The sequence below is a fragment of the Colias eurytheme genome, chromosome 25 (assembly GCF_061535395.1).
Source record: "Colias eurytheme isolate Ceu_HAF_F1 chromosome 25, ilColEury1 Martin Lab GWU primary, whole genome shotgun sequence".
Classification (NCBI taxonomy): Eukaryota; Metazoa; Arthropoda; class Insecta; order Lepidoptera; family Pieridae; genus Colias; species Colias eurytheme.
In genome coordinates, this window is record NC_143004.1 from 1,200,531 (window position 1) to 1,210,540 (window position 10,010).

The window sequence follows — 10,010 nt, forward strand, 5'->3', positions numbered from 1 at the left end:
TAAATAATTCCTCTACGATTATAACACTTGAATATTTGCATAGTTTTATGGTAATATTTTATCAACTTTTATGTTTGAGTAATCACTATCACTACATAGTATAAAACAAAGTCGCTTTCTCTGTCCCTATGTATGCTTAAATCTTTAAAACTACGCAACGGATTTTGATGCGGTCTTTTTAATAGATAGAGTGATTCAAGAGGAAGGTTTTAGTATATAATTTATTACGTTTTAGACAAAGCGGGCGAAGCCGCGTGCGGAAAGCTAGTAATTAATAAACCTCATACAAATCTTTTAATCAGTTTTAACCTTTAGCATTATCTATATTATACACTCTCCTTTTAAAATATAATTGTGTCGTAAACGGCTAACAATATCATAATTCATAAACCATAACCAGCTCTGACCCACCTCCATAAAACCGGTCGTAAATCAACGAATTATCCACACCATAATATTATCGATCGATCTTATCGGTCGTTGAACCCTGCGCACGCGCACAAAAACGCCCACAAGTGTCACTGACCTTTCCCAATGCGGGATGAGTTATGCCAGATGTTGATCTTAGATGTTCTCTCTTATGTCGTAGCGATAAATATATCGTTGAATGACTGTCGTCTCTACCCACAGTCTCTACCTGTTCTCATTCGGTGTTTTGTCGTTAAAAAAATATCGTCTAGCGAGTAGCGAATATCGTATCTAGGTGTTCCCATTGGATCGCGACGACGACATTTTATTGTTCCACGGCAGTCTCATTTTCGTTTGAAAACACGTGGATACGATGAGACGATATTTTTATCGTGGCTACGATAGATTTGCCCGATTTACACGAAAGTCGTAATGATTGTTTATCGTTTAACGACTATCTATGCTAGCCGTTCTCACTGTCATGACAATCTGTCGTCAGTACAAAATGTCGTAGACGACAGTAAATCGTGTTGTACATGTGAACACATCCATTAAATGTATGAGCCACAACACTTAAAATACACAACTATCGTCACGACAAAGTGGCAACACAACCTTATGATTGTTAGAAGCTGCATTATGTCAGGTTTAAACACGTTTTGTAATCTGTTTGATAGTATGAAGGCTGGTAATGAATAGACCGATTTGATTAAATGGTTAAAATTGATGTTTAAGGTGATTATAATTTAAGTAAAAAAAAACATTCGACGGATTTGTATGAACCTTTTTCATAAAAGCTTATCCAGAGCTTTAAATAGAGCTTTTTATCGATTCTTTTGAACGCCGAAAGCTTCACTTATTCTTTCACCAGCAGAAAGCTACATTATTCGTGGTATATTTTATTTTTATCCCACAGCCGGGACGAGAATCTTGATTTGATACAGTATCTAATATCTATGTAACTAGCGGTGCGGCCCGCCATCGCCCGTGGTACATGTTTACGGTTTCCTCACCATAAGAACCTTCTTCCTTCCTCGTACTTCAAGGAATATTATAAAAAAATAATTAACGAAATCGGTTCAGACGTTCTCGAGTTTGTGCTAAGCACATATGGCGATTAATTTTTATTACATAGACTAGCGGTCCGCCCCGGCTTCGCCCGTGGTACATAATATTTACGTTTTCTCTACATAAGAACCATCCTCGTACTTCAAGGAATATAATAAAAAAAGAATCATCGAAATCGGTTCAGCCGTTCTCGAGTTATGCGCTTACCAACACATTTTGCGATTCATTTTTATATATAAAGATTATCTTTGATTTAGATTTATCAACCCCAAAAGCAGCAAGTTAATTACCAAACGATTGTATCAACACAATTATATAACACGCCACGCCACGGTTTCGCCGGGAAAGTGTACGTCACGCTTCGCTAGCGTTCCGTTGAACTCGATCTCGCTGGCAAGTGGATGCAAATAAGAATCTTCATTGATATAAGTAACAACCATTCCGCCCGCGGCTTTGCCTGCTTTATCTGTAACCTAATTAGCTACTAAAACTGTCAGAATCACTATTTGAAAAAAAAAACACATAAAAATCCGCGTCGTTATAAAGATTTAAGCCGCGACAGACAGCGACAGCTTCATTGTTTTATTTTTATATTTTATACTGTTTAATAAAAACCTATGCAAGCATAAAGTAATTTTCAAAATACATAGGTTAACAATCTTCAAAAACGGCACACTAACGCACACACTATTAGATGTCAAGAAAATAAGCTTTCCTGCATCCGACTAATTACGCATGTAAGTTTCAATACAAACATACACTTACATTATAAGCAGATACAATAAAAAGCTACTGCTCCTAAATTAAACCAATACTAAGTTCTGCTAGTATTTTACGCTATTTACTCTTGTTACACTAACAAGCGTTGCATATTTTTTATTACGAAAACACGATAAAACTAATTAGTGAAAGTTAATTTTTAAGTTTATGGGTCTTGACTCTTGAGTAATAGTTTATTTGTTTTTTATTATTACTACTATTTTATCCTACAAGTGAGCTTGGAGTGAACGGGATTAAAAATTAATATGCAACACTGCCAAGTTCATCAAAAGCAGCATAGTAGTTTTAGCGTGATTGAAAACAAATGTGAATTTGCTGTATTTTTTTTAAATTTCATATCCCGACATTCAAACTCAAACTCAAACATTCATTTATTCAATTAGACTTGTTTAGAATCGTTTTAGCACTTTCGAATCGTCATTACATATTTTTAACATTTACCACCGATTCGGAAAGCAGTGTCTATGGAGAAGAACCGGTAAGAAACTCCATAGTTGCTCATTAACTAAGACAACAAAAAAAAAAACATTTTGAAGCCGTTTTTCCTAATGAAGATTTTGGGTTTCAAGAAAGAATTTTCAGAATATACCTCTAAACTGTGATTAAAATTATAATTTAATTCTTCATTGTTGAAGTCGGTTAATGACGCAATATCTTAATCTTATCTTAATTCTTAATTACTATTATAAAGGCGAAAGTTTGTAAGGATGTATGGATGTAAGGATGTATGGATGTATGGATGTATGGATGTTTGTTACTCTTTCACGTAAAAACTACTGAACCGATTACAATGAAATTTAGCACACATATAGAGGGTAACTTGGATTAACACATAGGATAGGTTTTATCCCGGAAATCCCACGGGAACGGGAACTATGCGGGTTTTCCTTTGAAAACGCGGGCGAAGCCGCGGGCGGAAATCTAGTAAGACAATACATTACAGTGTCATCTCGGCATCAGATAAGATTGTAGGGCACCTGATCAAACAGTTTGTTAGCAAATGGATTAGAACAAGTCTAGGCTATTTTATGTATTTTAGATTAAATATCTAACTAGCAAATATTCTAGATTTACTAAGAAACGTATGTATGTGATGAATGATGATAATCCATAATTAAAAGAGAAATAATTGTACCACGGGCGAAGCCGGGGCGGACCGCTAGGTTATAATATGATTTGAAAAGAGCAATAGATGTTATCCTTCAATATAAATTACTAGCGGTCCGCCCCGGCTTCGCCCGTGGTACATATTTACGTTTTCTCTACATAAGAACCATCCTCGCCTTCAAGGAATACAATAAAAAAAGAATTATCGAAATCGGTTCAGCCGTTCACACGTGATGCCGTGACTACGCGAAACGGGTTTCATTTATATATATATATATTATTAAGTAAATATGTACCTACATACAGTATAGTTAAGAAGTACTATCAACGTTTTAAAACTTAATTTTGATATTGCAGTATTTACAGTTTCTTTGCTATATTTATTTCATACTAGCTTTCCGCCCGCGGCTTCGCCCGCTTTGTCTAAAACCCAATAAATTATATACTAAAACCTTCCTCTTGAATCACTCTATCTATTAAAAAAACAGCATCAAAATCCGTTGCGTAGTTTTAAAGATTTAAGCATACATAGGGACATAGGGACAGAGACAGCGTCTTTGATTTATACTATGTAGTGATAAGCTTTTAGACGTTTGAATATCTTATATATAAAATTCTCGTGTCACAATGTTAGTCTGCATACTCCTCCGAAACGGGTGGACCGATTCTCATGAAGTTTTCTGTGCATATCGGGTAAGTCTGAGAATCGGCCAACATCTATTTTTCATATGTACAACGGGCGAAGCCGGGGCGGACCGCTAGTATTATATATTCATATCCATTTTTAGTTTTATGGAGCGGGACTTTTATTTAAATGTATTCTAAATAAATGGTCATATGAGATAATATAAAATTTATGCGAAAATAGTATCGTAAAAGTAGTCTAGACAACTATCACAGGTCAATGATAAGTTCATATGTTTGCCTTTCTGGACATCTATTATTTCATGCAAATATACAGATAATAAACTATCATTAATACAAATTTTAGCTAAATTATTATAGCTAATCCTTGGAATAAAAGCGAGCTATTTCATTTCTTTAGCATGTTTTAAAATTATTTGTACTTATCTGAAATGCAATGGTAAAGTAAATCTCAACAAAATTCACAAAAATGCACAGTAATTAAAATTTAATTAATCAACATGCTGATTACCTAATTGTCGTTTAACAAACGAGTTGATCAGTGAAACAGATGAATAATGCAGGAATTCACTTTAATATTAATTACCTGCAAACTTTACTACCCTTTTTCTAAATCGGTTAAACCACAACCATCATGCATGTCAAGTTCAAGAGCCGGCGCGTTATTGTTGTTGTTGTTGTCTAAAACAATCGCCGCGGCGATTGTTTTAGACAACAATAACAAAACGAGTTTTGAATCGATACCACCCACTTTGTTACCGTTGCAAAAAGTGAAGTGCGAATTATGAGATGAAGCGATTTTATTGTTTCAGTTTATCGCTTGTCGCTTCGCTTATGAGTTAGGATTATGTATTTATCAAATCATTTAATTTTTGCTATTGACGTTATTTAATGAGAGGTATTTGTTTTATGAATTCGCTGGTTTTTAGATAAATTAATTATTTGCATATAGAGGCTACAGCGTTATTAATACGGGATTCGATAGATTTGATTAATGAAACTTGTTTTTAGGGTTCCGTAGCCAAAATGGCAAAAACGGAACCCTTATAGTTTCGTCATGTCCGTCTGTCCGTCTGTCCGTCTGTCCGTCTGTCACAGCCGATTTACTCGGAAACTATAAGTACTACAGTGATGAAATTTGATGGGAATATGTGTTGTATGAACCGCTACAAAAATATGACACTAAATAGTAAAAAAAAGAATTGGGGGTGGGGCCCCCCATACATGTAACTGAGGGATGAAATTTTTTTTTTCGATGTACATACCCGTGTGGGGTATCAATGGAAAGGTCTTTTAAAATGATATAAAGTTTTCTAAAAAACATTTTTCTTAAAGTGAACGGTTTTTGAGATATCAGCTCTCAAAGTCGTAAAAAGTATGTCCCCCCCCCTCTATTTTTATAACTACGGGGTATAAAATTCTAAAAAAAATAGAGGTGATGCATGCTAATTAACTCTTTCAACGATTTTTGGTTTGATCAAAGTATCTCTTATAGTTTTTGAGATAGGTTGATTTAACTGTAATTTATTATATTTGCTGCTACGGAACCCTTTGTGCGCGAGCCCGACTCGCACTTGGCCGGTTTTTTTTATTAATTTCCGCTTCTCTTATAACTTGTACCACAATCAAATATGTCAATTGTACGGACTTCGGGTCAATTCAGCGTATTAGCATTTACAGAAGTCACTAACCGCCTTGTGAAATGGCAATACGGTGATTACGGCACACCTCTTATTGTAGCGCAGTCGGTTAGGTGTGGCTTTGATATAGGCGACCTTTACCCTGTTGTAGGGTAAATTTGTTTTATTGATCGATTTTTACTGGATAGTAGACGATTTGTCTTGTAATTATAACTTTGTGTTATGCTTTAAAGTATAATATGCAAAAATACTATATTATTCCATACTAGCTTCCGCCCGCGACTCCGTCCGCGCGGAAAAATTAAGATTTATTTATTTCTACGTATTTTTCCGGGATAAAAAGTATCCTATTTTATGCCCAGGATAATAAGGTATAATTATACCAAGTTTCATCGAAATCGAACCGTTAGTTTTTACGTGATGCCTTCACATACAGACAGACAGACAAAAATTTTTTTTAATCTCATATTTGGGTTTGATATCGATCCAGTAACACCCCCTGCAATTTATTTTTTCAATATTTTCAATGTACAGAATTGACCCTTCTACAGATTTATTATATGTATAGATTCCTCATAATCATATCATCATATCGTATCATAGAACAGTAACAAATGATAGTAAAGAATATACTATTATAAAGGCGAAAGTTTGTAAGGATGTATGGATGTATGGATGTATGGATGTTTGTTACTCTTTCACGTAAAAACTACTGAACCGATTACAATGAAATTTAGCACACATATAGAGGGTAACTTGGATTAACACATAGGATAGGTTTTATCCCGGAAATCCCACGGGAACGGGAACTATGCGGGTTTTCCTTTGAAAACGCGGGCGAAGCCGCGGGCGGAAATCTAGTAAAGAATATAATGTAAAGATACCTAACCCTACCGTGGGAATACCATGTTTTCCTAATTACAGAACTAAAGACTTAAGAATAAGGACGATAAGACACCATTGTTAAAATACAGTTATCTGTAAGTAAGTGGTATACAAGTGCCGTCGTAATTAGCTTTTAACACTTCATTTAGATCGATATCTTAAATGTTTTTACGATTTTGAGAGAAACTAAATACGTTTATCAATTATACATTTATTAAATAAAACTTGAGTATTGGGATGTTTTTTTACGACTTAATAGTTCAATCGATAAATGTTCTTTCCAATACTAGATAATATTATAAAGCTGAAGAGTTTGTTTGTTTGTTTGTTTGGACGCGCTAATCTCGGGAACTACTGGTCCGATTAGAAAAATTCTTTCGGTGTTAAATAGCCCATTTATCGAGGAAGGTTATAGGCTATATATCATCACGCTACGACCAACAGGGGTGGAGCCACGGGGGTGAACCCGCGCGGAGCAGCTAGTACTAAAGATACTACACTTTTAGATATTGTACGTCGTGTTCTTTTTTTGTATTTTGTTTGAAATATAAACATTTATGATTAAGATATTCAGCTTTCAATTGACTTTAGTATATAATCTTAATCAATTTGGTTATAATTTTAATGTCAGTAGAATTTTCTAGATACAACTGTCGAGAGTTATTTTAATGAAACCATCTCCCACTACACATTACATATCTCAACTTAAAAGTACCGACAATTTGTCTTAATTTCCTCAGAAGGAAACAAAGGAACAACTTCCATATATAACACAATTATCCAATAGACGATACCATTTTTAGGGTTCCGCACCGAAAGAGGAACACGTAACCATATTATGTAGGTAGATAGATTTCTCTGTCTGTCCGTCCGTCCATCACCAGGCAGTCACCACACATGAACAGTGATAGAAAGTTGAAATTTTCAGAGATACATTATTATTGTTGTCGCTATACAAATACATATAAAAAATCGAGTGTAAGCAACGTTTGGTACGGTCATATAATCTCTCTCTCTATAAAAAAAATGCAGTTGCTGTATTAGCTTATTGTACAGAACCCTTAGTGTCGCGAATTCGACTCGCACTTGACCGATTTTTATCAAACACCAGGGGCCCGTGAGTCTATTTGAGCTCATTTGGCAGGTCATAAATTATTTGTAAATGTCAAGACTGATTGTCGCTTAATTATGTCGGTTTTTTGTTTTTAAGTGGTTTGATAATATGATGTAATTGGCTTGGAATGATGGTTTCGAAGGACAAAAGGTTGCCTATAGGTTTAAATTAACTATTACAGGTACAAGTGATAACAGCGTTTTCGTGTAATATCTAAGTACCTACTTAACTATACATTTTTCATTCATTCATTCATACCTATGTACAGTGATATACCCAAGATCTAAGCCCAAGATATACCTTTGTATGGCGGTTTCATGGTATATATATTTATTATTAGCTAATTTGTTACCCTAACAAGGTCAATCTAAGTATATTAATAGTTTGTCGTTTTCACGGATTTGAATCTTTATCGTTTGTACGGGCTTATGGTTTGGCAATTAGACTATACAATACTATAATTTTGGTAATTAATTTACAAATAACTTTCCTCTATATACGTTTGTCTCATCAAATACACAGGTATTTAACTAGGAAGCGACCAATCGCCAATCCCGTCCTGCTATTGTGTCGATTTTATTGCTCAGAGTTCATTAGTCGAAGTGTATTAAGGGTATTTCAAACGGGTTGCGATCAAGATTTTTGTTCGTATGAATTTTGGTGAAATGGTGTGAAAAAGTGAGTTTGAATATGTGATTCATCACTGTTAAAGAGTTATAATAACTCAGGCCCCGGAATCACAGACACAATAGAAAATCTATTGTGTCGTGGACCGATCGGGCCGTTCGTGGTTCAATGGGTTAATAAAAGTTCTTATATTCTATGAAATAAAGTTAACTGTATTTATTATTATACATATTTAAATTTTAAACGTACCAAACTCGTGTTTAGACTCCAGTTATTCAAAAAAGGGAATCATAATGTTATACAAGTAATACAACACTTATTATTTTTATTTAAATGCTTGAATATAATCATGACTCTCTCATAGAGTATATTCTGATTTGAAAGTCCTAAAATAAAATAACACAAATACACTAATGTTACAAACAAAACACAAGCATCGTCAACTAAAAGCGGTGTGAAGCGACTCTATAACGCATGACTCACTTCCGTAAACATTTTAGTGCAAGTGCGATATTTTTAAGTTCACACAGTAGGTGTGGAAATGTTCTGTATACAGTCATGGTATAAATAAATATTTATAGAGCTTTCTTAGAGATAATATTGAGTTTATATCCTATCCTACTAATATTATAAATGCGAAAGTTTGTGTGTTTGTGAGGATGTGTATGTGTGTGTTTGTTACTCTTTCACGCTAAACCGATTACAATGAAATTTAGCACACATGTAGAAGGTAACGTGGATTAACACATAGGATAGTTTTTATCCCGGAAATTCCACAGGAACGGGAACTATGCGGGTTTTTCTTTGAAATGCAGCGGGCGAAGCCGCGGGTAGAAAGCTAGTTATTTATATGGGGTGTCGCTCGCACTTCATGTTAAGTTATTTGTGGCTTTCAAATTTTGTTGTTGGTCCAAAGGTAGCTAAGTTCTATTAGGAGGAATCTATAATAATTGATAATGTAGAATGTCGTAGAAATTACATAAATTTTTGAAGCAGTTTCGAAGTAATAATGAATTTGATTACTTAGTACTTACTACAATAAATCTGTCTATTGCATATGACTGTTAAATTGTTTTAACATCCATACTAATATTATAAATGCGAAAGTAACTCTGTCTGTCTGTCTGTTACTCAATCACGCCTAAACTACCGAACCAATTTTCATGAAATTTGGTATGGAGATATTTTGATACCCGAGAAAGAACATAGGCTACTTTTTATCCCGGGAAAATGATGTAATCCCGGAAATCCCACGGGAGCGGGAACTATGCGGGTTTTTCTTTGACTACGCGGGCGAAGCCGCGGGCGGAAACCTAGTACCGAATAAGCTGCGATTTGATCGTTTAATTTCACTTTTGCATATAGTTATATATGTTATTAGTAGAAATAAATAATACATCTATTGCCTCATTCCTTGAAATCTTATATATAAAAATGAATCGCAAAATGTGTTGGTAAGCGCATAACTCGAGAACGGCTGAACCGATTTCGATAATTCTTTTTTATTATATTCCTTGAAGTACAAGGATGGTTCTTATGTAGAGAAAACGTAAATATGTACCACGGGCGAAGCCGGGGCGGACCGCTAGTCGAATAATAAAAATATCAAATGTTATTTACAATACACAAACATGCAATTCGAATTATAAATATGTCATCATACAATTGAAGAGATGATAATGATAGACCGGGAGATACTGACACAAAATTTCGAGTCATTTGTAACAAGGATGGCG